This window comes from Hylaeus anthracinus, unplaced genomic scaffold (genome assembly GCF_026225885.1).
Source record: "Hylaeus anthracinus isolate JK02 unplaced genomic scaffold, UHH_iyHylAnth1.0_haploid 0, whole genome shotgun sequence".
Classification (NCBI taxonomy): Eukaryota; Metazoa; Arthropoda; class Insecta; order Hymenoptera; family Colletidae; genus Hylaeus; species Hylaeus anthracinus.
The window spans coordinates 13013886-13041207 of record NW_026533254.1 but is presented as its reverse complement, the minus strand read 5'-3'; the positions used below and the strand labels follow the sequence as shown (position 1 = coordinate 13041207).

The following is a 27322-nucleotide window of genomic DNA, read 5'->3' as shown; positions in this document are numbered from 1 at the left end:
GGTCAAGACGTAGAGCGCGATCCTTCCCACTTTAAATCTTCCTTGGGAAATTTCTATCCGCAGTTTTCTCTCTACCTCCACAAATCGCTCTAGTATGTTCCAGCTTTGCTCGCGTACGAGTTTCTCTATTAATATTTACAACGTCATGAATATAATTAATACTTTTAGCAGCATTTGACGATGACTCGGTTAATTAGTAGCAAGGCCAGATCGGTGGCTAGTTTCGTTACTTCGCTGAATTCGGAGTGAAAAGATGCATTCTCGTCTCTTCTACGAACTGCGCCGTCCCATCGACCCTAACATGCTCAACAGCGATAATAAAAGCCTAGGTTGGAAATGGTTTTCGTCTCGCGACGGCCATGATTTTGTTTACTGCTGGTCTCGAGCCCTTAACCATCGTCGTCCTTGATCCAGATACGGGGATCCATGTGCGTCACGTATCTTCACCATGACCTCACCGAAATAATCTCTCACGCGAGTGGGTGGCCCCTTTCTTTCTTTGCGTGTGCGTGTAGACAGGGCAGAGATCACTCTGCCCCTCGGAGGCAAACTTACCTTACCGATAGCAATTTATTATTTTAACTCGGATTAACGGGTCAATCTTTAATCATCCATCGCGAAATGCTTCTTTATTTGTTACTTTACCAAAATTTTGCTCATCTTTGCCTTACGGGGATCTCCCAGGGCTCCAGTGTCGCTTTGCTGAACTGCGTCGTAACACTGTCGTCCTACCCCAAATACGAAGGGGGGAAAATCAATAGCAACCCCCTGCGTTCTCGCGTGCATTTACACCCTCCCCTGGGTGCTCGGTCACGCGACGCAATACGTGTTTGTTATTAAACCGCAATACCGAGCAACGCGTCCGGCGTGTGTACACCCCGAATAATATTTTCGAAGGAGTCGAGAGCCTGACGCAACGTTTTGATCCTCCACCCCCGCACCGAGTATGCGTACACGCATTGCGGTAGGTCGATCGATGTCGAGGAAGGATACAGGACGAGATACGACGCAATAAGCCTCGCGTTACCCGCGAAACTGCTCGGAATTCTTTTCATGTTTTTTTCATCTCGACGATTTACAGTCTACGCCACCATTTCATGGGACTCGAATGTTATATGTACAGCTTTTAATCTTTCTGAGCAATTCTATTTCTATCGATTCGCCTTCGAAGACAATCGAAAGAGGTTCCTTTGTCGAGAATGGATTCCACGAATAAATAGGAACAATGTGTAACAGTTCGTCGCACTCCTCTCCCTTTGAACTTCCGCGAAGGCTTGACCAGAAACTTGGCTTTTTGAGAGGGTGTCGCCGAAACGCTCGTTCCTAGAACGCGGCGTCTTCAAAGGACGACCCAATAGCGACACGTGTGGCGGCTCGCGATGACAAAGGGGCTTTATTTTGTTTTTCTACAATAATAATAATCTAAACAAGCGCAATAGATTATACACGTGGACTCGTGTTAAGCGGTTGCAATTAGATATGGTTTCGCTGAGGTGATCGTCCGTTATTTCTACTTGTCCTTGGCGTCTGCAAATATCGTCGCTGATAACGTATCGTCAGTTTTAATTGGTTCTACCTAGTCAAATCAACAACAAGTAGATAATATTCTGCCATCGTCAATATTTGTAGAGACCAAGTAAAGATGGCGAATACTGACACTTCTGTGAAGTTGTAATAGATTTTAAAATAGATTTCTTTGATGATGAAGCCACAGGCAAAACAATTTTATTCCACTTTCCTTATCTATTTTTAGTGTAACACTCATTTCGAAACGCTTTGAGTAACATATCAATTTTAAAACGTGAATTGGTGTTTTCCAATGTTCTTGGACGCACATTAATCGCCCCTTGTTTTCATTAATGGGAGTGCGGACACAATGCGATCGACCACAGGGAATTGATGGATTACAAATTGATTCAACGACGCGGTTTACGTGTACGGTGTAAATTTGCCCGATAACGTGCGCGATTATATTCCACGTGGCAAGGTCGGGAGGGGTGGTGAAATTAATATCAACGCGCGTGACAAAATTGATTTGATAACCGTAGAACCGTGGGTAATTTATGGTGAGCAAAAGTGACTGTCTGTACCCTCGCTCACGATGCGTCTCGTGTAGATAAATTTTCACAAAGTCATGGTCAGAATAGCGAGACAGTATTGATCTATAAACAACAGTAGATTCAATGTTTGTGATACATTGTAAAAATCTGTTCGTGTTTCGACAATTTACCTCAGAAGCGAAAATATTAATTTTCACCAACGATTTCGAGAAACTCTGCCCGTATGCGTCAGTCTCTCGAACACCAAATTACCCGCTGTTTTGGGAGCTCGTACGAGCGGATGAAGAAAAGGATGACTAGCAAAATAGAGGTCCGAGTTCCCCTTCGGAGTTTGGTAAGTGGCGGTGCTTCGAAACGAGCAACCATAACGTAGTCACCCCATTATACTCTGCTTGGCAGGACCTGCCGGGTCCTCTGGGGGGACGGGGGGGTTGACGACGCCGAAAAAACATCGCCAGCGAAGGGGTTAATTTGCAACCAGTACGGTCTGACGTTCCCGCGTCGAGAACGAGCTTGGAATATTCGTATGATGCACGGTGGAGTATTTATATAATGAGAGTATTACAAACTTCAAAATAGTGAACTCCGTCAAAGACAACAAAAATTGTTGCTCAGTTTCAAACCCACAAATGAAACACAACTATTTAAGTGTAACTTCCCTTCTCACATATTTATTCAGTGCTGAAAGTATCTAAACAAAAAAATCGTAAGAAAAAAAAATGGATTCTTTAATGTTCTGCAATGTTCCTCGAATTTTAAAGCCGAATACTCCACCGCGCAATGTACGCGTCGTGGCTGCGTTGCGTATTTTATAAAATAGGGTGAACGGTGGGAAGGGCAGGGTTGCTCTTTTTACATCTGGCTCTTTTGCGCAACCTTTCGTCTCAATGCGTACTGTGGCTCGACGAAGGTAGCCCATAAAAATACCTTGTGCTCTCTGTCGCTCTCGCGCTCGCTCACTTTTTTCTTTTAGTTTCCATCGTTCAGGAGGGCATTCGCGTTATTTATTCCTCTTGCAAACTCAGAAAAGGGCCACGCTTTATTAGAAGCAACAATGGGCACGGAGCAAATGCGCGCGGACCCGTAGGTTTACAGCCGTATGGGATAAGTACGCTGCGCGCGGATTCCTTTCATTCCTACCGCGAGACGAATCGCGCACGGGAGATTTTCCACCGCGTGAAAAGACGGTTCACGTTTTATGACACACCCCTTGGGGGCCTCGCAAAAATAAAAACGAACCATCCATCCACATTCCTCGACAGAATTTCATCGCGACGGCTGATCGTGCGATAAGCTCTTATGGCCATTTTGGACGCCCCGCTTTTTATTTTTTTTTTTTTTTACAATATTTTTATTTCCTAGAAGAGGTACAATGATCGATGGACGTCGTTGCGTGCTTCTTGGTACTACTGAATTTCACATACTTCGGTCAATAAGTGTCGCGGCGTGATAAGACTCTTCTTTGCGACTCTTATCGAACATTCCCTGAATTGTATCTAGTATAATTTATATTAAATTAAAGCAGAACAATTGTTTTTTTTTTTGCGATCGAGACCAGTCCTACGCCTTAATAGCACTTGATTCCCGCGTCTGTCGATGGTTCTAACGGGAACTGGAACCAGTGGGAGACGATCAATACCTTTCGCCAGTATCCAACGCGGTTTGCGTGCATACGCGGGAGGAACCGCACTCGAACCCTCGAAATTCTGCTCGGGAGCCCTCCCATGGCAACGTGACGAGTAACCCTATGGCTAACCATGAGCAAGTCGAGCAACTCGATCGCTGCGAAGCATTCGAAAGTGGGAGTTTTGAAACTGCCTTGGAAGCCTCAGGTAGACGAGATTGAACGTCTGAAGCCCCTTTCACGTGCAACTGTGGTTAGGGAATTGCTCTCGTTATCCTTACAAGGATAAAGATAAGCGATCCGTCTAGATACATGTCTGGTGTATAACTTTCAACCTCGTTAGGGTCTTCGTGAACGTATAACACCGAATCACCGTTAAATGTCTCATTTTTCTTCCTCGCACAGAATTCTAACTACATTCGTTCTATCGTCATCTCCGTTTAAGGATCAACCGTTTACCTGCCCGTGCTCGTCATCGATCGACATTCAAGGACTGGCCAACCTTCTCAGGACCTTTTTTGTGCATTCAGAATCTCGTTAAGCCCACCCAGCCTCAAGGTTCCCCGACACTGCCCTTCGGTTTCGAATAATCTCCTCGGTGGTGGCGTTCGATGGCGAACCCCCTTCGCTCTATCAATCCGCAATCCTCTCCTGCGTCGAGGGGTTGGCCAGCCCTTTCTGCGCGTTACGAATCGCAGAATGCAAGGTTGCCTTTTGCGCGTCGAATACTGATATGCAGCGCTCACCCTTCTCTCGCGTTTACGTCGCTTTTAAAACCGGGGATTGCTGGCGTGAATTGGAAATCATGGTGCCCGGGCTCTGTTCCGTCGTTCCCTCTCTAACGGTGCACGAAGAGCCGTGTCCTGGCGGGAATCGAGGGAGAGCTCTTCGCATTCTCGTCCCTGGAAATCGTCCCTCACCCTAGACACATCTCTCCCGCGTACAATTCGTTGAAGTATGATCGGAGGTTATTATTACTCTCTCCGCGCTCCGTACCTCTTGTTTATGCGAGACATGCCTCGAGCACGGGGATCCCAGGCACCGTGGTTCGGGTATCGATCGTGTAAACACATCCTTCGATTTCGTTGCTTTTATTGTAAGTCGAATAGTTTCTCTGTGGGAAAAAAATGTAGAATTTTTTATGCCGCTTACCGAAGCACCGTGCACAAATAAAATTAGCGAACTCCCGCGGCTCTTCTGACGCCCGCAACGAGCTGCGGAACGATAAAAAACAAGTGGCGTTTATTTTTGCACCAGCATACCGTGGGTCCAATATTAGATTAAACATTCTTCGCGGCTATCTTTTCCACGGTTCGCAGGGCTGGTCCCGTAGAGTTCCTCGACGATTGATTTATATTCGAGCAACGTGGGTGTCGGTGCACCTGCGCCAGCGACGGTTATAGCCGCGATTCCAGAGCGTCCAGACGGACAAAAGGTAGGGCTAAGCTCGCCGAAGTCGCGTTAAGAAGGAGATATTGCGATTCCGAGCGGATCGCTGCGTTCCCTGGACGCGACACGCCACCCGACGGGTGATCTTTAAACGGGGTAGTTAGATCTAACAATAAATCGGACTCCGAGGAGCGATGGAAATGGGAAAGTGGCGTGTCAGGGTGCAGTTAGTCATGGCGTTCGTTCGGTGTGCTTATAGATTGGGGTGTGGCCCCGGAGGTCTGGTTCGTGTTTGTTTGAGGCTGTCGTCCGATCGCTATCCTGCAAGTGCGCCGAACTCGTTAAACCTCGGCGCTACGCGGTAATTTGGATCCTCCTCGCTGTCGCGTGACGCTCTTCGCGTTTTGTAGCTTTCAGAAGCTGTTTCCAGCGCGTATAAATATTTAGACACGGCTGTTTCGACGGGAATCCAACAAGAGTGATTTGCTTTGGAGGACGGAATAATTGTTATCTGTTGGCGAATCCTATCGTACGAAAGATTTTTTAAGTAGAATTTATTTATTTATTAAATTCTAAACAGTTAACGGTAAGGGAAGAGTACTCGTTCAATCTCGAGAACAGAATCGAGAACAAAGGAGGTTAAGAGCGACGTTGGATCGATGGTTTGTTACCGCGTGGATCTTTATCTGTTCCGTTGGGTAAATATTGTTCCTCGACGAAGATAAACGTCTTAACTTACTTCTCTTGGAACGCATGCTCTGTATTCGAAGCGTTTACGCGGCTCCAATTATTTTCCCACTCGATACTCTTATCGAAACGGCGAACCAGAGAAGGGGCAAAATTTCAATCGGAATATAAATGAGGAATGGGAGTAGAGGATACGCGACACTTAATTTATAGTAACGGAAGAATGGTTCGGATGTGATTCCTCGATTAACTGGCGGATGCACGTCGGCCACGTCTCAAATAAACATTGTAAGCCGCCGTTCTGCTTTGATCGCACCGCGGTCCCAGTCGGCTTCGATACAAAGATACGTATAGTAGCGTCGTGATCCGGAATAATAGAACTATCAGTTTGCCTTCTGTTACACACTGCCGCTTTCGTCGATGAAATATCATTTGCCAGGCTTTCCAGAGTAAACTTTTAGATTCCTGTCGCGCTCGTATGGTATGAATATTCAAAGTAATAAATACTCGAAACGAGCCTGGGAATGTTTGGGACGATAACGGTTAGGTCCCCAGCTCCGTTCCAGAGGGAGTTAACGAATAATCTCGGCGGGGACGAGGACGAGGAAATGTGGTTAAAAGGTAGCGAAGCTTGCTGCTACCTTTTGACGACGGCGCAGGAAAATATTTTGTTTCTGGCCACGAAGGCAGAAGCCTCCTCGACTCGCTCCGAGTACCGTACCGTTGGTAGAGTTCTGAATGGCACTCGTGGCCGAGGGAGCGGAGATTAATTAAAAGGACGACGTCGAAAACCTTTTGCAACGCGGTTGAACTGTTCCTGCATCCAGGTACTCCCCCTTTGGGCTTGTGCCTCTCGTTTCCATCCTGCTGTCCCGTCTTCTTCCTGCGCCTTCTCGTTCCGACGATTCGATGGACATTGATTCCCAATGAACTGACGCTGATATACGACATCGGGCTCAACCACTCGGAGCTAATAGGAAACGCCAGCCGGAATTTATTGTGCTACGTGTACCGCTAGATATCGATGTCACCGACTCCTCTCTCGCCCCCCCCCTGTCTCATCGAGAGGACAGAGACACCGGTGCACGCGAGTAAGGAGAGATATCGAGAGATCGAACGTGTAACGACTTTTTTTTTACCATCGCCAAGAAAATCTATGTCGAGCGTAAAAAGAACTATAGGCAGAAATTTTCAAGGAAAGTAGGTATCCTGTGAACGGCAAATTGGTTTCGGGTGCGATGCAATAAAAATTGCTAACCTGTCGCGTGTCCTGGCTCGGTCCAGGATTAGACGATATTGGCTGGCGGCGTATCGGTGCAGGAGACGAACCCCTAAGCCAGCGAATTTCTCCACGAGCGTAGCAAGAACCGTGTTATTCCTAAGATAGTTTCCAAGTAATATAATCCCGACGCGTTGCGCCCCTTACCGGCGGCGGCGTTGATTAAATTCAGAGCTAGCGGGAAACGATGGACGCGGAAGTTCGGTCGGTCGAGTTTCTCGCCAGTTTCGGGGGCTGGCTTTCCTAATTTCGTTACGCCGTAACCGAGAACCACGTCGCGTATCCGTGTTTCGAGCGACTGCTCCGCTTCCTTTCGCCTTCCGGTCCAAGTTTGATTGAATTCCGTATATCTCGGGGACGAAACGATCCTTGCCAGGTTATACACGCGTATTAATTAATTCGTCGCTATTTGTTCGTCTTCTCGATTTTCAACAATAAAAATCGAGAATTCCTTCTAGGATTACAGACGATTTTTATCGATCACTTTGATACAGAGATTCTTAGTTACCGAGATGTAAATAGTTAAAATTTCAAACGCGTGTGGTTATCCTTTTAGATTTATTTTTACGTGATTAATCCAACCAGATATTAAATAATCTGTACGCCTTGAATATTCCACAGTGGCGCCAATTTACAGGAAGCAATTATTAAGAGATTCGGCGCGTGCTTTTAAGCGCACGTGCGTTGTCGAAGTTGCAGATTCGAGCTGGCAACTCTCGCTGCTAGAAACGTGTCGTTGGTTCGAGGGTGCGTTCTTTTTCTCCCTTTCCATCTCTGTCTCTCTCTCTCTCTCTTCGCGTTCCCGGTCCCTGCTTTTATTCTTTTTCCCTTTTTGTTCCCCGATGGGTACATTTTGTGTGTTAACCCTCGTTCCAGGCTCGACTCACGACGCGCACAATGGAGCTTTGCATTAAAGGTCATTAGCTTAAACGTTCGACTTCCTGTTGCGCAACCACGCGCAATTCACCGGCCCGTTGCTCGCGAGCGAACGCATTTCAGACTGAAATAATTGTGTCGATTTTTTCGTTCGACTACCCCCCTTTTATCCGTTTTCTCTGCTCCCTCTGGTTCCCGTTCGTTCGAGGAAATCTCGGTGAAACGTTGCCACGGATCGGAGTTAACGATTCGAGGAGTGCCTGAATACTTGATTATCGTAGGGAAATTCCTCTAATGATCGACGATTATGGGATTATCGAGGTAATCGATACAACGAGAAACGCCACTTACGCTGTTTGCTCCTCGATTGGGACACGTCGAGCATGTCGATGCACGTGCGATTAACCTCGACTATGGTCGCGGTTGTCGGTTAATTTTCTCTTAAATTTCACTCCAATCAGGAACATCCCATTTGTTTTTATCGAATCTTGAATACAGCTGGAGGGTTCAACAAATATTAGACACCTTGATAATTATGTATTTCCACAGATTTGTCCAAAATGTGTATGTCCGTGTCTTGACTGGACCGCCCTTGAAATATATCCTTGAACTGGGATAAGTCTCGTGGCTCCCTCGAGACCCAGACCTACCTCAATCGGATCGATGCAAGATAGCCCGACGCTTTTCTCGCCCTCACGTCTCATCATGAATTCTCTAAATTTCCTAATTAACTCAGTATTATATCTATACAAAAATCATAAAATGATTAACACGTTGACTGTCCGACTAATACTCACGAAAATGTCTACCGTTTTTAAATTTTGGTTACAGACCGTTGGAGATTGCATAATCAAACATTTACGGTGGTATTTATTTTTGTAACTTCACCGAAGTTCGAATATTTCGCTCAAATTCATTTTCTTTGACACTTCACCTTTAAAATCAATCTTTTTAGTTGTTCAGTGAAAAGCACCGTCACCATAATATGTCAAGACTTAAAAATGAACAACGTGTGCCCCTAATAGAAAAGATTAAGCACCGCAGTTCTAGACACGCGAACCTCCTCGATCGCGGGCTGCGATCCACAGAAACGAGAAGATTAATTAATGTCCCGACGTCTCGATCGCGTTTCTTGTCCTCCGCGTGCATTCCTGGGCCGCAATTGGTCGCCGTTTCCGGAATTTCATTTCCGTGCGCGTTTTGACAAATCGTCGCGTCGAGGCGGAAGACAAGCCCGCGGGGAAAGAAAACAATAATCGGTGCGTGAGCAGAGGTAGAAGCGAGACACAGCGACAAGAGAAAGAGACGCGTCGTAATCGCCGAGACAAATGTTGTTCTTCCTGTGGCCATCGTGGCTCAACTTCGTCATCACGAGCAAAAAGAAGCCGCGCCGCGATTGGGACCGGGCCAGCGAAGGAAAGGGGAATGACGAAGTTATGGTTGCGGACGACCCTGCTTCCGCTCGACTTTTGACAACGGTAGACTCGATTAACTTTTTCGTTTGCGCGTTGGGAAAATAATCATTTCTAATTGAATAAAAATTATACGATTAAATGAGAAAACTGCTAAACAAACAAGCATCGGAATACGGTATCTCGATATTTGGGAAAAATATCTTTCGAAGGAATCGTTTCCAATGTTCTCCCTACATTGCAACTCTGGTTACTCTCGCGCCACATTGTTCGCTGTTCGATCCGCTGTCCAGACGTGTAATCTCCGATTACGGCACCGGGTATTGAAATTCATGGAACATTACCGTCACGATCTTCCCGAGCGTATTATCCGTTTTCCAGAAAGAACGAGGGGGCATACAATTTTCCGCGTAGCCATTCCCGCGAGATCGATGCTCCCTCTCTCGCGTGGAAAACTTGCAACGAATTACGTCGCGTTCAGTCGCTCGAGAAAAGCGAAAACCGTGAGAGTTTTTCCACTCGTAAATGTAATTCTGTCCGACGCGGCGGCCTGGTTCTCTCTGTTCTGATTGCGATTAATTCGTGGCCACCGCCGCGCAGAAATAACGCGGCGGAGAGCGGTCGTTTCGAGTCGCGGCGAACCGTAAAAGTTTCCGCGCGAGTGGCCAGGAAAAATGTTAATTTCTGTCTTTACGCGCGGCTGCTGGAGCCTGGGCGACTTACCACTTGCGGTTTAATTAAAATTTCTGAACACTGGCCGAGGGTTTTTACGGCTATCGCTTGAACTCGAAGGACGATTCGCGGAACAGAAGTCGTATCGGCGAAGAATGGTTCTACGAGACTTTGTCGTTCGAAGGTACCCCAAGGAAGAGTTGACAAATGCCTGGACAATTATTAAACGCTTCTCCGTGCGGAAAATAATTTGTAAGTTTTTGTGAACACTCGCGACGTTTATCGTTTGAGCTGTTCAATTGACGACGTGGAAATGTAGCACGCTTGATGGATGGGTCTCTAGATGCGCGATGGCAGAGCGAACGCGTTGAGCAAACATCGCCGTAGCTATCTTTGAAATCTAAAGGCAGGAAAAATGGAAGCGTGCGAACGCGAACTCGAAGTGTTACCAAATCATCGTTTCACTGGTTGCCCGAGGATATTCGATCGGTCGAACACCGAGCAATCCGAAACTCGGCTAGCAAAGATCGAGCACATCGACACCGGCGTGTAACGCTTTCAATTACAACTTTTCAATTTTCTCGCCGCGTCTCGGGCTTCTCTTCTCGCGGTTTCTTGCGTCATGCTACGCGGAGAAAGCCCCGCAGATACAGGATGACTAAAAAACAAACGCTACGAGCGGCAATTTGGTCATTGTACTACGAGGCTCTTCCAAGAGAATAAGTAGACTAGGCGAACAATGAACACACAGACGAGTCGTGCTCGATAGCGTGCGCGGTCCTATGTTCAAAATAAGTTTCCTCCAAAACAGAGCTCCGTTAAAGAAAATATCATTATACGTTTTCCATTCTTTTGTTGTGGACAATGATCTAACCTGCATACATTGAAGCATCAAATGCGTTATATCAGCTTCCCGTTCAGAGATCGACGACACCGTTCTTGTGCCCGTACTCTTGGCGACGCATAAATTCTCCATTTTTTATCGCCCTCACCCCAATTTTTGCCTCTGGTTCTCGATTCTCTTGGCCGTCGGCGAGAAAATGGAAATAAAATCCCGTTATGGAAATGGCAATGCCGGAGACACTGACTTTCTTCGTTGCCCATCGCGATATATGTATATACTTTCTCCGAATGCGACTGCTTCTCCGTGACCGTCGCGATTGTTTTTCCAGACTAGCGAATCGTAGCTACATGGGGGGAAACGATTGGGTTGCGTAACAGCGTTTCCTGTTTAGCGTAACATAGTTTCTGAGCTTCCTTTAGGGGCTTGCTAATGCAACCTCACCAAAACAGAACATTTTTAACCCTTTGCGCTCGGAGCCATTTCGTTTCAGAACGTACAAACAGGAATCATGTCGTATTACATAATGTAACTTACAAAGCATGCAATTTACTTGTAACTATACTCGAGCTTACATGAATCTGTAGACATCGAGGAACATACTTATGTTAAAAATCAAAATTTTATACTATTCTAGCGTGATAATGTGTTCAAGTTGCAATCTTAAGCTTCTCATATCTTGCTTTCTTATACGAATGCTCTCTGTCGCTATTTTAAGGCGATAGACTGTTCGCAAATTCTTTTTAAATGTAACACAAGCTCATGTCGCTTACATGTATCATATTTTCATTTGATGTTTCGTAATACTTGAATAGAAACCTTCAAGGAATCGTACACTTTTACAAATTTTATGATCGCATCAGTTTATCCTGTGTAATCACTATCAAAGTTTGCCTGGACTCACAATGTCCCCATAGAAGAAGAGACATCCGAGCGAAAAGGGTTAAATACACAATACGTGCAATTGGGAGAGGGTCGGGCCATCTTCTCTTGAAAAATCGAGGAAAATTCGTCAAGGGCTCGATAATTGGCTAAACGGGAGATTTCCATCTCTGTGTACAGTTTCGTGCTTTTTGTCTCAGTGTTGGTATTCAGTGTAATTATCGAGAAACGGGAACGGAGAACTCGCAGAAACGTATTATCGCGAGGCACATGCTTCCCAGCCGGTCGTATTACTTTCCCTTTCTTCACTCTCTCTCCATACCTTCCCCTTTGTCCCAGTGTCTTTGTCCGGGACCGTCGTCTGTACCCGTCGGCTTTTTCCTTACCGTCGTCTGCTCTCCCCCAGGAAAACCTCTCCGGAGGGGTTCCGATAGAGAAATAGTTGGAATACGAGACGTTACACGCGGTGATTTGCTTCTTCCCGGCGATGCATCGATTTGTCTACCGCTTTTTTGCGCCATTCCTCGCCCCACGTCGTCTGACGTCCATGGGGAACCATATAATATATTTTCTCGCAGACGTGTCATCGATGCCTTCATTCGGGGAAAATGTATCTTTAGCCTCGGGAGCAACGTTCGTCCTGTATCGACGGCAAATGAAATATTTATGGAACGAAGAGGGCCACTGGTCGAAATTGTTTTAGTTTCGAATGAACGCTCGATGGTCGGGAACACAAAAGGAAAAATAAAATATTTCGCAACGACAGAATGCAAGAGTGGATTTCTTTCTCTCCCTCCGGTTTCTAGTCGGTGGGTTGGCTCGGTAAAAAATAACTGAACAAGCTGCTTCGAAGTTTCATTAACGCCCTGGCCGTGAATTATTAACTGCAAACGTAATCGCCTACGGCAGCAGAAATAGATTGATTGTTTGATAGCGGTCGAGATGGGGCTCCCATTGGGGGATCCGTTGAACCGAGACGCCCCAAACGTCTGAGCCGTTCGGGACGGTGGCGGTCGCGAAAAGTTACTAAAAGATTTATTATACCATTATTTCGGCCGATAGGCGGGCGGTAAGGAACGTTTATGGCCACGAACGGCGAAATTTGCCTGCGGGAGGTCGATATACACGTTCCCCGAGAGGAGCCCAGTTTCCCGCCCCGCGCACGCACTGTCTGCGGGAGAAAAGCGTGTCCCGATAAACGTTCCCACGACGCAAGCAGGCCAGACGCGTCTCGAAACTCTCTCGTGCGAGCCTACGCGCCGGAACGACGACCTTTCGATCCTCTTCTCCCGTTAAATCGACCGATCGAACCCGAGAAACGGTCACGTTGCCGTCGGTCGACTTCTTTTTCCGCGCATCGATCTCCCTATCTGGTCTTTACTATTTGACATTCAAGTTACACGCAAGTGTGTGGAAACCTCCCGATGGAAATTGCGTGCGGAGGAAAGGGCAGATCTTTTGTTCGATACGCGCGTCTAATGGAAGAATGGAGATGGAATCGTGTTTCTACAGTAATTGTGCAACTTCTTTAACATCGACTTACGAAGCTACTTCGCCCACTTCGAGTTCGTAAAAATAAGAATCCGATATGATTGAAATTAACAGCAACAGTTTTATCTTGTTGGATCTTTATTTGAGCCCAAGTTTGATCAGTCTCGTATCCCCCCTTTTCGAATTCCAGGTCTCAGACCGAGGATCGTTACCTCGTCTGGCGCGTCGTGGCAGAATTTAGCTCGCGAATTTTCATTATTTCCCGCGCGAGGGGCCGTTTGCGGACGGCGATGACGAGCTTGGAAGTTTTGCCTGTATAGCGCGCATTGTCCGGGACCAGGGAATGGCATCCTATTAAAGTCCCCTCCCAAGACGAAGGTGGCCCATTCTACTCCCTCGGTCCAAGTGCCAGAGATAGTCCAAGAGCCAGGGACCCAGCGTCTCAGGTACACCCGTTCCTCGCCCCAGCTCCTACTTCCGGAAGCCGGCATTCATTCCTCTTCTGGAACCTAGTTTAAATTACCGACACTCGCGAAATTAGATTCTAACCAGAGACGGGAAGAATTGTTAACTAGACGAGGGTTTCGAGTTTTGAAGGAAAGGCGGGGACCTGTCTATCCATTACTCGTTAAGGAAAAATTGGAATTTAAATTGTGGAACTTGTTTCGAGTAAAATTTTAAGCATCTCTGCTGGGTGGAAGCTGGCGTCTATCACAAGTTACGACGATCAGCCCTCGATATATGACCGAACACGATCCTATGATTTTTCTCATCGACTAATTTCCTTTCGGACGAGCTGGCAAACGACGCAATTCGAAGTTGAGCCGACAACGACGCGGAATTGCGAAGGAAAGCTCGGACTGGTAATCGCCCGCGGCGGTGAATGTCAAGGGCAAAGGGTGGTGTCGCCAGCAGAGGTGGGGGCGCGTTTGGTAATGGCGGTGGGTGGCGATGTCGGTGGTCGATATTGGAACCAGCCAGGATCAGCCAAATTTACGATTTCCCAGGCTCGAGTGGATGCTACAAGCGACGTCGAGCTTCGTGGATAGCATTCGTGTTTACCGGGAAACTTTTCAACCTGAAACCTCGTCGAAACTCGCAACGAGATTCGCGGAACGAAAACTTCCACCGTTCTTCTATTCAGGGGAGGAGGTTTCCTCGGTACCGCAAACGTGAACGATAAATCGTTTTTATTCGCAACTTTCTCCAACTTTAGTTCTGTTGAAATACTCGTTGTTAGCTCAGTCGCTATAGATCTGGTAGAGAGAAAATGTTTTCATCAAGATGTAATCTTCTCTGGATACTTTAAAAACTACTTTATGGATCCGTTACACACCATTCGCAACAATTTGCCGCAAGTTTATGTGTATTTAAGCCCAGAGTGGACTATATTCCTCCGCTCGTTAGCTCCTCGTCGACCGCGAGGGGATCCACGTTGAACTTTTTCCTTCGAAGGGAGTAGACGTCAGGGTGAGAAGTCGCGCCTAAATCTCTCGGTAAGTCTCTCGACTCGTTTATCAACGAGATATCGCCCCCGAAGAAGGGACTCTAGACCACGCGACACGAGGTAAACCGAGACGTCGCCGGTAGTTTTTCCTAGCTGAAAGCATCCAGGATCATCCCGACCCGTCGTAAGGATCTCTGGAACGGCTGTACCGGCTAACCCTTTTGGTTATCCCGTGCGGTTCGTGGGCAGGGACGATCCTCTAGGCGTTTTCCTTCGTCCCTCGATGGACCCGGACAGCGCAGCCCAGCGTGACATTAACGCGACCCCTGGCACTTTGAGTCTTGAATATCAACGACATTAGCCGCAACCCCTGGCGACTCGATGGCCAAGAACGGCATCGGAATAGCCTAAACCCGTGGGGTATTCCGATGAGGGATGACGAATGGAATAGGATCGCGTTGTTACTGTCGGTGGTAGATTGAGGGAGATAGTTTGAATCGAACAGACTGTAACGATCCATTGGTTGCATACGAAATATACCCGGCGATTGGTGGTCGGATGTCTGGAATAGGGGTGGCGATGGTGGTTTCGAAAAGAATCTGTACGTGGCCATTAGAAGTCTATTCATTTTTGGACTATTTTGTAGTATCCGCGCCACTCATACCCAACAATACGGAGTCAAATGAGAACACGAAACGCGTAGGGTACGGCATTGGTCGCGTAGGTCAAGTACAATCCTGTGGATCCGAGGATCGTGGCTTCGAATCTCCGTGTCTTATTTTTCGTTTAGACTCCTACAATTCGTACTTTTAATGATTTTTTCTCAACGTATCGAGGCAGTTTTCGCGACACATATCGATGGATTAGCGAGGCCTGACGAGGAACCCCATTGGCAGAGGTCGTTACGATTCTCTGCGGTACCGTTGAAGTCTGCCACGTTCCGCCCGCGCGGGATCAAGAGGTTGGCCTCTTGATGCCCGCGAGATGGGGGGATCCCGTTGGAGAACTTTTAGAGAGTTTCACGAGAAAGGAGGTGGTTGGTTCTTCGTTGCCGTTACTCGACGATGTACTTCGGAAGCCAACCAAGGCAACGACGAACGAAGTCATTCGCGAGGGAGGCTAAAGCCGAGGGAACAGTCTCGACGGTTGCTTTAAGCTTCCCAGGAGCGTTTCATACCGCGTGCTCACCATCCATTTTTATTTTTCGATGCGTTTCTCATCTCGTCGCCACGGTTGCCCCGCGATTCGATCAAGAATTTCTTTTTTTTTTTAAGCATGTTTTACCTTTACCTTTTATTTTTACCGATTTTCAGTATCGAGAACGAACGAACTCCGTACACGAAAGAGGACGAACCAGATGTCGTGGTGATACCTAGAAAAGAAAATCAATAACCATCCACGGGAGATCGCGAAATCTGTCCCGGCAGTTCCCTTCTCAATTTCGATTCGACGCGTGCCAGGCCATCCGCGGAACTCTCTCTCACTCTCTTCACCCTTGTTTCTGGAACTTGGCTTCGTCTGTAGATTCGCTCGGTTCCTCCTGCGGGATCCAATCTCAATTTCCCTGGAGTACTCGGCCAGGAATATCCTGCTTTTCTCGTCCTTGCCTCCAAACCTTCTCTTTCCCTTTCCATTTCTCGGCGTGTCCCGTCTTTTATCGCCTTGTCCGTTCCGTTCGGTGGAACGGACAGCTCGGGTCGTCCACGAGCTGTTAATCCCATTTGCACCCACACCTAGATGCATCGAGCATTATTTCTGTTCCTTAATACGTATTGCTTGGGTTAGCCATACAAGTAATAAGATTGCTAAACAAAAAAAATAAAACAAAAAAAAAGACGTACAGTGAATCGTCGTTAAATGACACCACGACACTTACCGATCGAAGAGAGTGAAATTTAAGGGGTCTTCCAGCAGTTCCATAAAGTGGCAGGGATAAGCACGCGACATTTACCGACGATAGTATCGCTATACCGACCCTGATCATGCGAGATCTCATCTAATCGATCCCTGCCGGTGCACCTTCCCGATCCATGGTCTGCCTGGCGATGATCCAAATGACACGTCGCTCGCAACGATCGTTATCATCGTAGAAACAATCATCCCTTAGCAGTCAGCGTTCTCCTGCGCCCCCTGAAAAGATCAGGACCTACGATCACCCCTCGAGACGGGACGAGACGCGGCAAAGGAGGTCACCCTTCGCCAAAGGAAGATTTCCGAGCCGCGGGGGTGGGTCTCCGTCGATCGAAGGGTCTCGTAGGTACGTTCGCGGCTCGTCTGGAGAATCTGGCAGCGCGCCGACAGATCCACGAGGTGTTCCCGAGGTGACGTTACACAAATTAGCGACCTTTATACCGCCCTCTCCGCTTTAAGTCTACGGTGCGGCGAGGGTGGCCAAAGGGGGTGGTCGCGGGAATCAATGGCGCAGCTGACGAGCGTTTGGCTGCGCATGTGCGCAGACAATTCTATCGACCGTCGCTGCAGCACAGACACGGCCTACCCCTTCCAACCCCTACGGGGCAGGCTGATCCCTAGCAGGAGCCCCGGCGGGCGGGGTGGCTTATTTCTGCCAGCGATGGGCAACATTTATTTATTTGTTTTAGTTAACGTCTTTATCGCGATCTGACAGGGTTCGAAAAAGAAAAGGCGAAAACGGAAAATATATAACTGATTAAGGTCACAGCGAATGGGCGAGGTTCGACAACAGCTGTTCCTGATCGAAAAACGAATCAAGAATCATCTCACGGTACGATGTTAGTTTGATTAATAATGCAATTTAATGAATTGCAAGGTGTTATTTTTCGTCGTCTATTATTCGAATAAAATTCCGCCCATCCCTGGTTCCTGGAAGATGTCGCGTGTGCGCGCATGCAAGAGAGGTGTGGAAAAGAAGGGATGAAAAGGGGTGAGCTGGAGTATCGGCTGCGACGGCGCTGCAACGCTCCGCGGCCTTGACTCCGCTGACGTCGCCAACTTTCCCCGATGATCCAGCGCAGACACCCTGGCGACGCCAGCGGGTCTCAGCCCCTTCCATCCCTCGTGTCCGTGTACCACCCTCCTCGAGATATACAGAGTGTTTACAGAATATATGCCCGCTTTGATTCTTTATAAATCTTATCTCTATTTTCATCAATCCACCGATTTGATACTTGATCCTTATCGTTAAAATACTTATCGATAACGATTTCTTTATCTGCCAGCTACCTGTACTTATTTGTGCACACTCTTCGAACACTGTTCTACTAATTACCTTTAATTCCCACTGACCCGAACAAAACAAATCCCAATCGTGTGACCAAGACTCAATGGTAAGTCCGATATCGACTTGCAATTGAAAAAGAAACACGAGCAGACAATGCGCATTTTTCTTCGCCACTCTGTACATATCTTCCGGGTCTCTGCAGCGTCCCTCCTCCCTCGAATTCTTTCCTGGAGGACGCGCCTGGCATCCTCGTGCTATGGGATCGCCCGGTCCTCATAACCCATTTCGGAATGGAAAGAGGTACGGGGCATCGCGGTGGAAGTCGGTCGATTCATCGACTGCAATCGCGTCTGGCGTTGCCTCGGGAAAGTAATTTCGAAGAACGATTACCCTCTATTTCTGCGCCATTTACTCTCCAACATGGTCGTCTTTAACGGCGCCGCCGACCGAGCGCGACCCGCGCGGTCTACCCACGCGTGTATCACAAAGATCGCGCATGGGAAATGTATCGATTACCATATTCGTCGGAATCGAGTCATCTGTTATCGAACGAACTCGTAACGTTACCACGCGTACAATTACGATTTCCTATGGTGGAATTGGGAATCGATACACTCGAGTACGACGAAACGCATTGGGCTTAACTTTCTCACTGGAACCTGATCTTCTTGGATCTTCAACACACGAATAAACTTGTACTTCTTCCGAAGTCTCGTCTTTTCTCATTTCGTGAAAACATGTTAGGGGTTGTCTTTCCGCCTTTGTCAGGTCCTAGTAGACCTACAGCTCTCCCTCCAACAGGGGGGTGAGTTTATCGACTGCGTGTACACATAACGAATCGGTTTAGACGTCATTTGCATATGCGTCCCGACGCCGGCGAGCTACGGCGACCGAGGGTGCGGGGGAGGGTGGCGCAGTGGCGGCCTATAACCTTTGACGCTAGCGCACGGGATTACGACGAAGTGTCTGCGCCGAAGAGACGAAGAAACGTACGCTTTGAAGTCACCCACGTTGGCCAGGGAGAGAAGCACACGCATACCAGAGCAGGTTTTAAAGCCTCCTTCGATATGGGCGGTCGACTTTAAGAACCTTTCTTTCCCTGCTCGTTTCAGCGCGCTCGTTCTCTCGACGCCGTCTCTCCGCACCCGACATTCTCGACCCACGCAACGACCGTAATCGAGGGGTGTGGCACGAGAGCAGAGCAAAGGTGTATTTTGCGTCGGATCGTTCCTTTTTTTCTCTTCTACAACACGGCCGTATCTTAAGTAATGACTTCTGGAGAAGAACCGCCACCCTTGCGTCTATCGCGTTTCACACGACATCGCGCGGCCCTCCTCCCCCTCGTGTCACCATAGCTGTCCTCTTTAGCGCTCGGCGGATGCAGCGCGTCAACGTCTTTTAAGATCGATTAATTGGTAGATATTCCAGCTATTCGAGACACTTAACTAACGGCTATCGGAAGACCTAGGCAGTTTTATTCTTTTTCTCGCAGACTTTGGCCAACAGGTTACGGATATTTTGGTCGTTGGACCTTCTTGGTAGTTCGAGGGGATGCGTTATGGGACTCCAGGGCTCGTTTGCCGCGTTAAGGAGGACACGTCGGAGCAAATTCGAGGACCAGACGACGATAACGAACCGTCATCGATCGACGAATCGCACCCCCGACCCTCAAATGTCGGCGCCCGTTTATCCTCCAGCGAGTTTCGAATTTGTCTTTCATCGTAGGCGTCTTGGCCCGTCGTGTCGTCTTTTCGCGACGAGCCTCGTAATCAGAGACGCAACCCTCCGGGACAATTTTACCCCTTTGTTGGTAAACGGTCGAGTCCAGCCCCGAAAATCAGGCAACCCTAGAGCCTCTCTCGCTCTCGTCGTCGTTAACGACGCCTCTCGCCGTTTCCGTCATCCTCGACGCGAACTGTCAACTATCACCGACCAGACAATAGCGTGATTAGGGCACAATGTTCCCTCCTTCCCTCTAGTCCCTCGATTGCTGCAGCGCTCTGCTGCAGAGACGCGTGCACGCGGCCACAAAAGGACAGGCCGTTGTGTCAGCGTACCATCTCACGCAGTGTCTCCCAAACCGAATTTCACTGGTTCAATTCCGCATTGTAGGGTAGACTATTAATACAGTTATTAATACGTTCGCCGTCCCCTGGCATACGGGTCAGGATGCTTTCCACTTAAAAGTGCCTCGCCCACGTCCGAAGCGAGACCACCTTCGACTCAAATATTTATGGATTCCCAGGACGAGTGATGTCAATTTTTTTATATAAACCATAACAGAAAACGTGTCTGTACGTGTGAGATAATTGCGTATTGACAAACCGCGCAAGAATTCAAAGAAAACAAAATAATACCTTTGTAGGGTTTATTCGAACTTTGTGTACGTGATTTATTTCGTACCTGCCCGAGGCTCCGTCACCTCACCGATGACGACGTTCCCCAGCCACACATACCGATACACAAAAACAAACGGTTCGGCTCGATCCTTCTGACCACCGTTACCACAACATCGTCAAATTGGCGAAACATCTTGATTTCGAATAAAGGTCTGAATATTAATAAATATCGCAACAAAAATGTATCTTCACATCTATGTACGTAACATCAAACGAAAAAGTTTGGGAAGCACTGCTCCAACGTCGCCGTAGATCTCTCTCCATTCGCTTCGGAGAACCGGAAGCCATTGTGTATGACGGCACCGCGACTGGGATATCTCTCTCCAACTCTGGGTTTGTCGTCGACGCGCGTCGAGGGAGTGTTGCGACGCACGCCTGCGGGACGTCAACCGCGTATTAAGTTGATGTACGAGCTCCAGGCCTGCGACACTGTCTGCCTGATGGCTCCCGTTTACGGGGTTCGACCACGGCGAGGGAAGTCGGAGTCTCCGGCAACTTTTCGCATCGCGCCTTTTTCCACGCCGACGAGTGCCTCCCCTTCAGGGCTAACGTCCTTTGCATAGCAGGATCGCTGTCAGCCAGTCCGCGCTGTCAGCTTTTCTCCGAAGACCTTCGACTCCGGACTTTTACACCCTTCTTCTTCTGGTCAGCTTGGGGATGATGCATGCCTGGGATAGAAATAACTGCAGAAGTTACGATGTCCTCGAGTATAGAGTGAAAACACTTTGGGTATGATTGATCTTTTCTGAACAGTTCAGCGAGCGATTCATTCCTTCGAGAACCCGATTCAGTTGAGAATGTTAATCATTTGCACTCGAAGCCTTTTTTTTTATAATACCTACTCGAGATGCTTTCTCAGCAAAATGAGGTTTGAAAATTAGGTCACCTTTGCTTCACCGACAATAATTTTGTTGACACTTCGAGTTCCAAAGAAATGAAACTCAAACAAACATTACTGCTGGTTGATTCGCTGCGTGATCGAGAGTCACCTCTCGAGTTACTGCATCACGTTAAGGCGTGACTGACAGTCACTTCTCGCGCGCAAAGGGTTAACTCGGGTTTGGTCCGATATGGAGAACCTTTAAACGCACCTAATCGCAGCAGGATGAGCCTGGCCCAGGGTCCCTTGGAGATTACGTAGCGCTGTTTACGGAAAGAGCAAGGTTGCCTTTCGCGCGATTTACGTCGCACCCCGACCACATCCTCCTTCATCAAACAGCGTCGTACATCAAGGGGGATGTTCGCTCCTCCGCCTTCTCCGTGTTTCTCTCGCGTCGCGCAACCCCGACCCTGATGAGACGGGGAAGATTAGCTTCGGTCTCTGTTTGGGGAGCTGATTAGCCGATGGCCCTTTGACGCTGGATGGGGCGAATCTTCTGCAAATGACGATTCCCGCAGTTTTCCGGGTCGTTTGCGACACGCCTGCGGCGTCGGTCCCACGCGTGTTTAAATTCTTCGTCTATGATGAAGGCTCGATGAGTTTCCAATCGTTCGCATCCCGTATCAGAAATCGAAGAGAAAGATTGCCCACCGAATGTATCCTCCTGTGTTTACCTTTTCAAAACTTTCCTGTTCCTTTCCGAGCTCTCGAACCGTAGAGAAGGAAACAAAGCATCCGTCCCGCTCGCAACGCGACGTCTACTCAACGGAGGAGATAAACCTCGGGCCAAGACAGATCGTTGACTTTTCTTGGATCGAAGAACGAGCACAGTCTCGACTGGCGGGCGCGTTAGGGTTTCCCGTCGGGGTTACGCAACGCAAGCGTCGGATGCCAAGTTGGCACAAGCCGCGAAGAAGAAGACGGAGACGAGAGTCTCGGAGAAAGAGGGAAAGACGGGGAACTGGGGAGGAGGCTGGGTGCGTTTTTGCGGCTTTCCTTGGCCTCCGCGAGCAAAATCTCATACCGGGGTTGGATTTCGACGTTGCGTCGAACTCGCGAGACGTCCTCACGGACTGGTGTGATCGAATGTGTACCGTTTTCTTATTCCATGGTTGCCGCACGCTTGTCTCGAGGATTCCTGGATCCTCGATCTATCATCTGGGTCGCGGACCGACTCCTCGGGACTGACTTTCATCCAATCCCCGTCGGGGTTATACGATGCGCTATCGCGACTTCGTGGCATACTGTAATGAAGATTTATAGCTGGCTTACCGAAGGGGGTGGGATCATCGAGGATGGCTTATTGCCGTCCTCGGAAAGTTTTCAAGGTTTAAGCACCCGCGTCTTTTCCCCCGCCCCCGTTCGTTCCACAGTCAATGTCCTCGGGGATTGCGAGCTGAAGGGGGTTCGGAAGAGGGGGTGCAGGACAACACCGGTATATTAAACTTTTTATAGAGAGATGGGAAAAGGAGAAGAGCAGTAAGAGGATTCTGTCATATTAAAATGCTCTCTCGGTCGCGCAAAAGCTCCTCGTACTCGACTCTCGAGAGGATACGGCTTTGCTCTCTCACCTGCGGCACTCTGCACGCTTCTTCTCTCCCTCGATCCTCGACAGGACCGGCCGGAATTCTTATCTAGATAACGCATACGAGATAAACAACATTTGATCCGTTATTTTTCGATGGAAGCTTTCAATCGGAATCCTTATGGACTGCGAACTTCTCAGAAAGCTTCTTTTTTTAAGAAAAGATGTATACTCTAACGGTATACCCCGAACTGCTATAATTAATGTGTAAATAGAGAAAACATTCCCAAAGTGCCGCGCTTGCCGCATTTCAAAACACGGTATTACTCGAATAAAACGTAGCTTACCTCCGCTTCTCGACAACCTTCGGAGGAGTTCTCTCAGCCTTTCGGTGGCTTGGCTGTTATTGTCGCGCGGGTAGAACGCAAGCTTTTGCAGTAAATAAGATAGTTTATTGCCTTCGCGTCGCTTTGAACTCCCGTGGCCTCGCGCCGTTGGTGATCGAAGCAAAAGGGAAGCGGTCGTGCGTGCCGCGCCACGAAGTACGTGTCGCTGCTTTCCGACAAGTCGGAAAAATTGATTTTATGGGGCTTTGTGGATTTTTACTGCTCGCAGATGGTTATCGAGCCTGAACTCACGCTTCGAGCGATCTTTTATCGACGCCACCAGCGCATAGGCAAAGCCTGAGCGATTCTAATCGGGGGAGGGAGGGGGGGAGACGAGGCTCGAACAACGCAGACAAATTTCACAGTCCTAGTCCCTCGAGTCGAGATTCGACGACACAAAAATTAATTATAAAGCATTTTAGTGAAGTTAAGATTTTAATTGGAAACGTCGCTGTTGGAATGGATGGATAAGAAACAGCAGAGGATCAGCGAGGGACAGGTCTCTCGCGACGCAAGATTTTATTGCCTAGGTATCTTTGCCCGCGCGACGAAACGCGAGTAGCTCGCGCTGCTGCCGTGTTTTCGCTCCCATGATTAGATCTAGCACGCTATTGAATTTCACGTTCGCGAGTCTCGATCCCGAGCCGTCTCTACGCTCTCTCTTCTCGCGCACGACCGACATAAATTTTCATTATCGGTCGACTTTGTGTCCAACTTGGACGCCCTTATTGTGTCCCCCAACTTCCATGTTCCGCGACGCGTCGCGGTTCTTCCCTTTCCGAGATTCTCGAAGATGGTCATTTTCAGCAGGGCTCTCCTTTCGTTTCACGTATCCCCTGACTTTCCACCACCGTGGAAATACTTTGCTAATTATTTGCGAAACGGGTAGAGACGCACCGTGTATACCAGGAAGAAAAGAGTGACCTAAAAATATGGCCGTTATTTGGTTTTTTCTTTCGATTTATCCAGGTGGTTTTCAAGCGGTTGTCTCAATCTGCATACGAGTTTTTAAACAGATCCGCGAAAGATAAGAACCGAGGAATTTTGATCTAGATAAACCTCTCCCGATCTCTGCGTAGATCTCGAGCCGATCCGCGCGAATCGCCCGGCCAAAGTGGCGATTATTATCGCGATCGACCACCAACCACGGCGCGGGAGAGCTGTCCGACGCGCGCTGCGAGATCGTACCGATATCGATCGCGATCTAGCGCGCTCTAAGAGAGGATTTCGCTCCAGACAATCATGTTTTATTTGCAGACGCGCGCGCGGTACACCTTAAAGCCGGATTTCTTCCCGACGTTACACGGCGCCAAGATGGGATATCTCCCGTAGTCGTCCGTTATAGATTACCCGGCTCGGTGAATTTTAATCAAACGCTCGATCCAACTGGCGCAATCGCGGCAACGATCGGTTCCCCGATAATCCTGCGGTGCCTTCATCGAACGATACCGTTTCCCCGATCCGCGCGTTACACGCCCTATTATGGCCTCGGTATCTTGGATCGTTCGGGAATTCCTCTTCCATGCTGATTCGTCCTAACGTCTTCCATCGCTGGATCCAGTTTAGAGAAATAACGCATTAAATGCTATTCGAAACGTAGCTCCATAGGATGCCGTATCCTTTAACGCGTTAGTTGTCTTGGTGACAGAATTTGTTTAGTATGGAACGAATTAATTCCATAAGTGAGATGACAATGAAAATACATTTGGATAAGATTTGTGAATTAAATATTAGGTGGACTGGAAAGTAATGTCGTTTCTTTGACATTAAATTCAAACGAATTTTTTATAAATTTCCATTTTGAATTATTCATTGTATAATCGCTCCCGGTTCAATCAATAGCCTTTTGCCATCTAGTGTGCAAATGGTCAATGCCAGATCGATAAAAATCAATGAGCTGATGAACGATAAACAAGTATTTAAAATTGCAAAAACGACATTATTTCCTGGTTCACCCTAATAGGTTAAAGAATGACGAACGTGAGATCATCTAATCTTCAACTGTTTCGAGGCAAAATTTTAACTTTTTAGAAATCTTCACGAGACACTAGCCTGTCAGTCACCGTGTTAAATTTAATATTTTCAGTCTATTACCTGAGCACAGAATCCACTCGTTCAATCAAACTCTGCCAAGTCAAACAAAATTTCCAATGCTGCATTATCGTAGAAACATCCAAAACAACTACAATACTTCACCATATCATGCCGCCTGGTCTCGTTTAGTCGATTTTAATCGAGTTCGGTAAGTCGGAAGGGTGGCGTCGCGTCACGTAACCGTTCAAGGGTGGTGGCCATCTTAAGGGAAAGAAGACGAGATAGGCAGTGTACGTACGGGATTCCACTTTGCATGCAAACTGCGGCCTGGAGACGCCCGCTTCCACGAGAGTCTTAAGGCGTTAAGTAATTGCGACGAGTAATCCCGGATATGGGTTATCGTTATCAGGGAAATCGCCCGTATAACCCGACTTTGATCCTTTCACGCGTAATCGCTGATATTTCCTCCGAGGGGCTTCTTCCCCTTTCCGGGATTTATCGTCTCGTCGTCGTTGATAGGGATGTCTTCCAACGTCTGCGATCATCGTCGATCTTCGGCTACTCCTTCGGTGCGAACGAGTCAATTAAATACAGCAGAAATCTTGAAACAGGGGATCCTGTAAAGAACAGGTGGTGGTAGGCAGGGGTGGAATAAATGATGGCAGAAAAAAGTTGCACGGAGGAACCGCGAGGAACGAGAAACGTGTAAAGAGGGGTTAGTGTAACAAAAATGGGGAGTGACTAGACGCAGGGGACACGGTGGATGTATGGTCAAGCTGAGAAACGGTCCTCGACCCGCTGGTTAATTTCAAAGCGGTCCCCGTTGCGTCATCAAGCCATCCGGTTGCCCCCTCGCGGGACTGGCTGGCCGTAATCGCGGCGTTTTGTCACTTTTACGTTGAGAAAAGGGACACCCGAGGGCCGAGAAGGACGGGAAACGAGATCGTGCGTAATGATGGGGGCTCGAAATCCTCGGAATCGCTTTATTTACTTATTTACGAGACGTGTGTACACTGCGATACGCGGCCGGGTCTAGGCAGCCGAAATTATCTGCTTGATTTAAACGAATGCTATCTCCAGGGAAAAGTTTAATGTTTCCCGTGGGACTTTGTCACCTTAACTGCCCAGGGTGTCCCATCAATCTTGCGCGCAGTAATTTCCACTGTAAAACCTTCCGGTTTCCAATTGAGAACTGGTTCGTGTAACGCGGGTAGGTTGCGTTTAAAAGAAGAGTAGCAAACAAGTTTTGTAAATTTAGTGTTCCACTATCATCTCAAGGGTCGAGACGTCCCGGTAGCTTCTGCAATGTTCCACGAACGTCCCATCTATTATTACGTTACGTAAATCGTAGGCGTTGCACGTGAGCAGCACTCGATGCGTGAACGAGGGCGGCGCGAAGAAGAGCCTGAAAAGGGAACCGCCAAAGGCGGCCGTGTTTTCGGTATCCGTGATCCAACGCCGGGCACAACAAAAGAAAACGCCAAAGGGAACCGACGCTGTCGCGTGCATCCGCGATTGAACCGAACACGTGCGCCACGGAAACGTCGCGTCGACGAAACGGGCCGTAAGCTTTGGGAAATATTTGCGAGCTTCGCGGCGCGAGAACAAAGCCCGAAGACGCACAAAGAGCTTCGGTTCCCCGCCGTACGCCCCGGGGCACCGCGGAAGTTGCGAGTAACGTGCTAATGGGGGGGGGGGGGCGGGTATGTAAACACCACCAACGGTTACGCGTCGAACCAGGAATTCCTTTTATGCGGGAATATCGGTGACATACTCCTGCGGCGCGTTCGATTCGCTGCGGAAGGGTACGAGTTAGGTCATGGTTCCACTTAACGGGGTTGGCTCTAGCGCTACGAAAACTTTCTGAATGTTTTTGTTTACTGAAACTTTCGAGATACGTCAAATTTTTGCGTATGTTTCAAGGAAACGTATGTCGGAGAATATAGGCATACGTTTTCCTTGTTGTATTAAAAATTGTATATTTCGAATATAGAGAAGGGGGTGTGCCAAGAAAGCTGGTCGAATAAAGTATTAACATTAATGAAAAACACTTCAAACTATACAACTATGTATCCATAGGAATATGGTGGATTTTGCATGTGTTCACGCGGCCGGACGGCACCAGACACCTCGGTGTCGCAATAATCGAAAAGACAAAAAACTGCGACTTCGGCAGACATGTGCTTTTTTATACATGTATTAGGTCGTCCCATGAGGTTCGTGCTGCAGACTGACCCAG

At 48.1% G+C, this 27322-nt stretch overlaps 1 protein-coding gene across 1 annotated transcript in view; it reads left to right on the top strand.

Annotated features, from left to right (window-relative positions):
• LOC128891218 (headcase protein) overlaps window positions 1-27322 on the top strand; it is a 167784-nt gene that overhangs the window by 35270 nt on the left and 105192 nt on the right. The window lies entirely within an intron of this gene.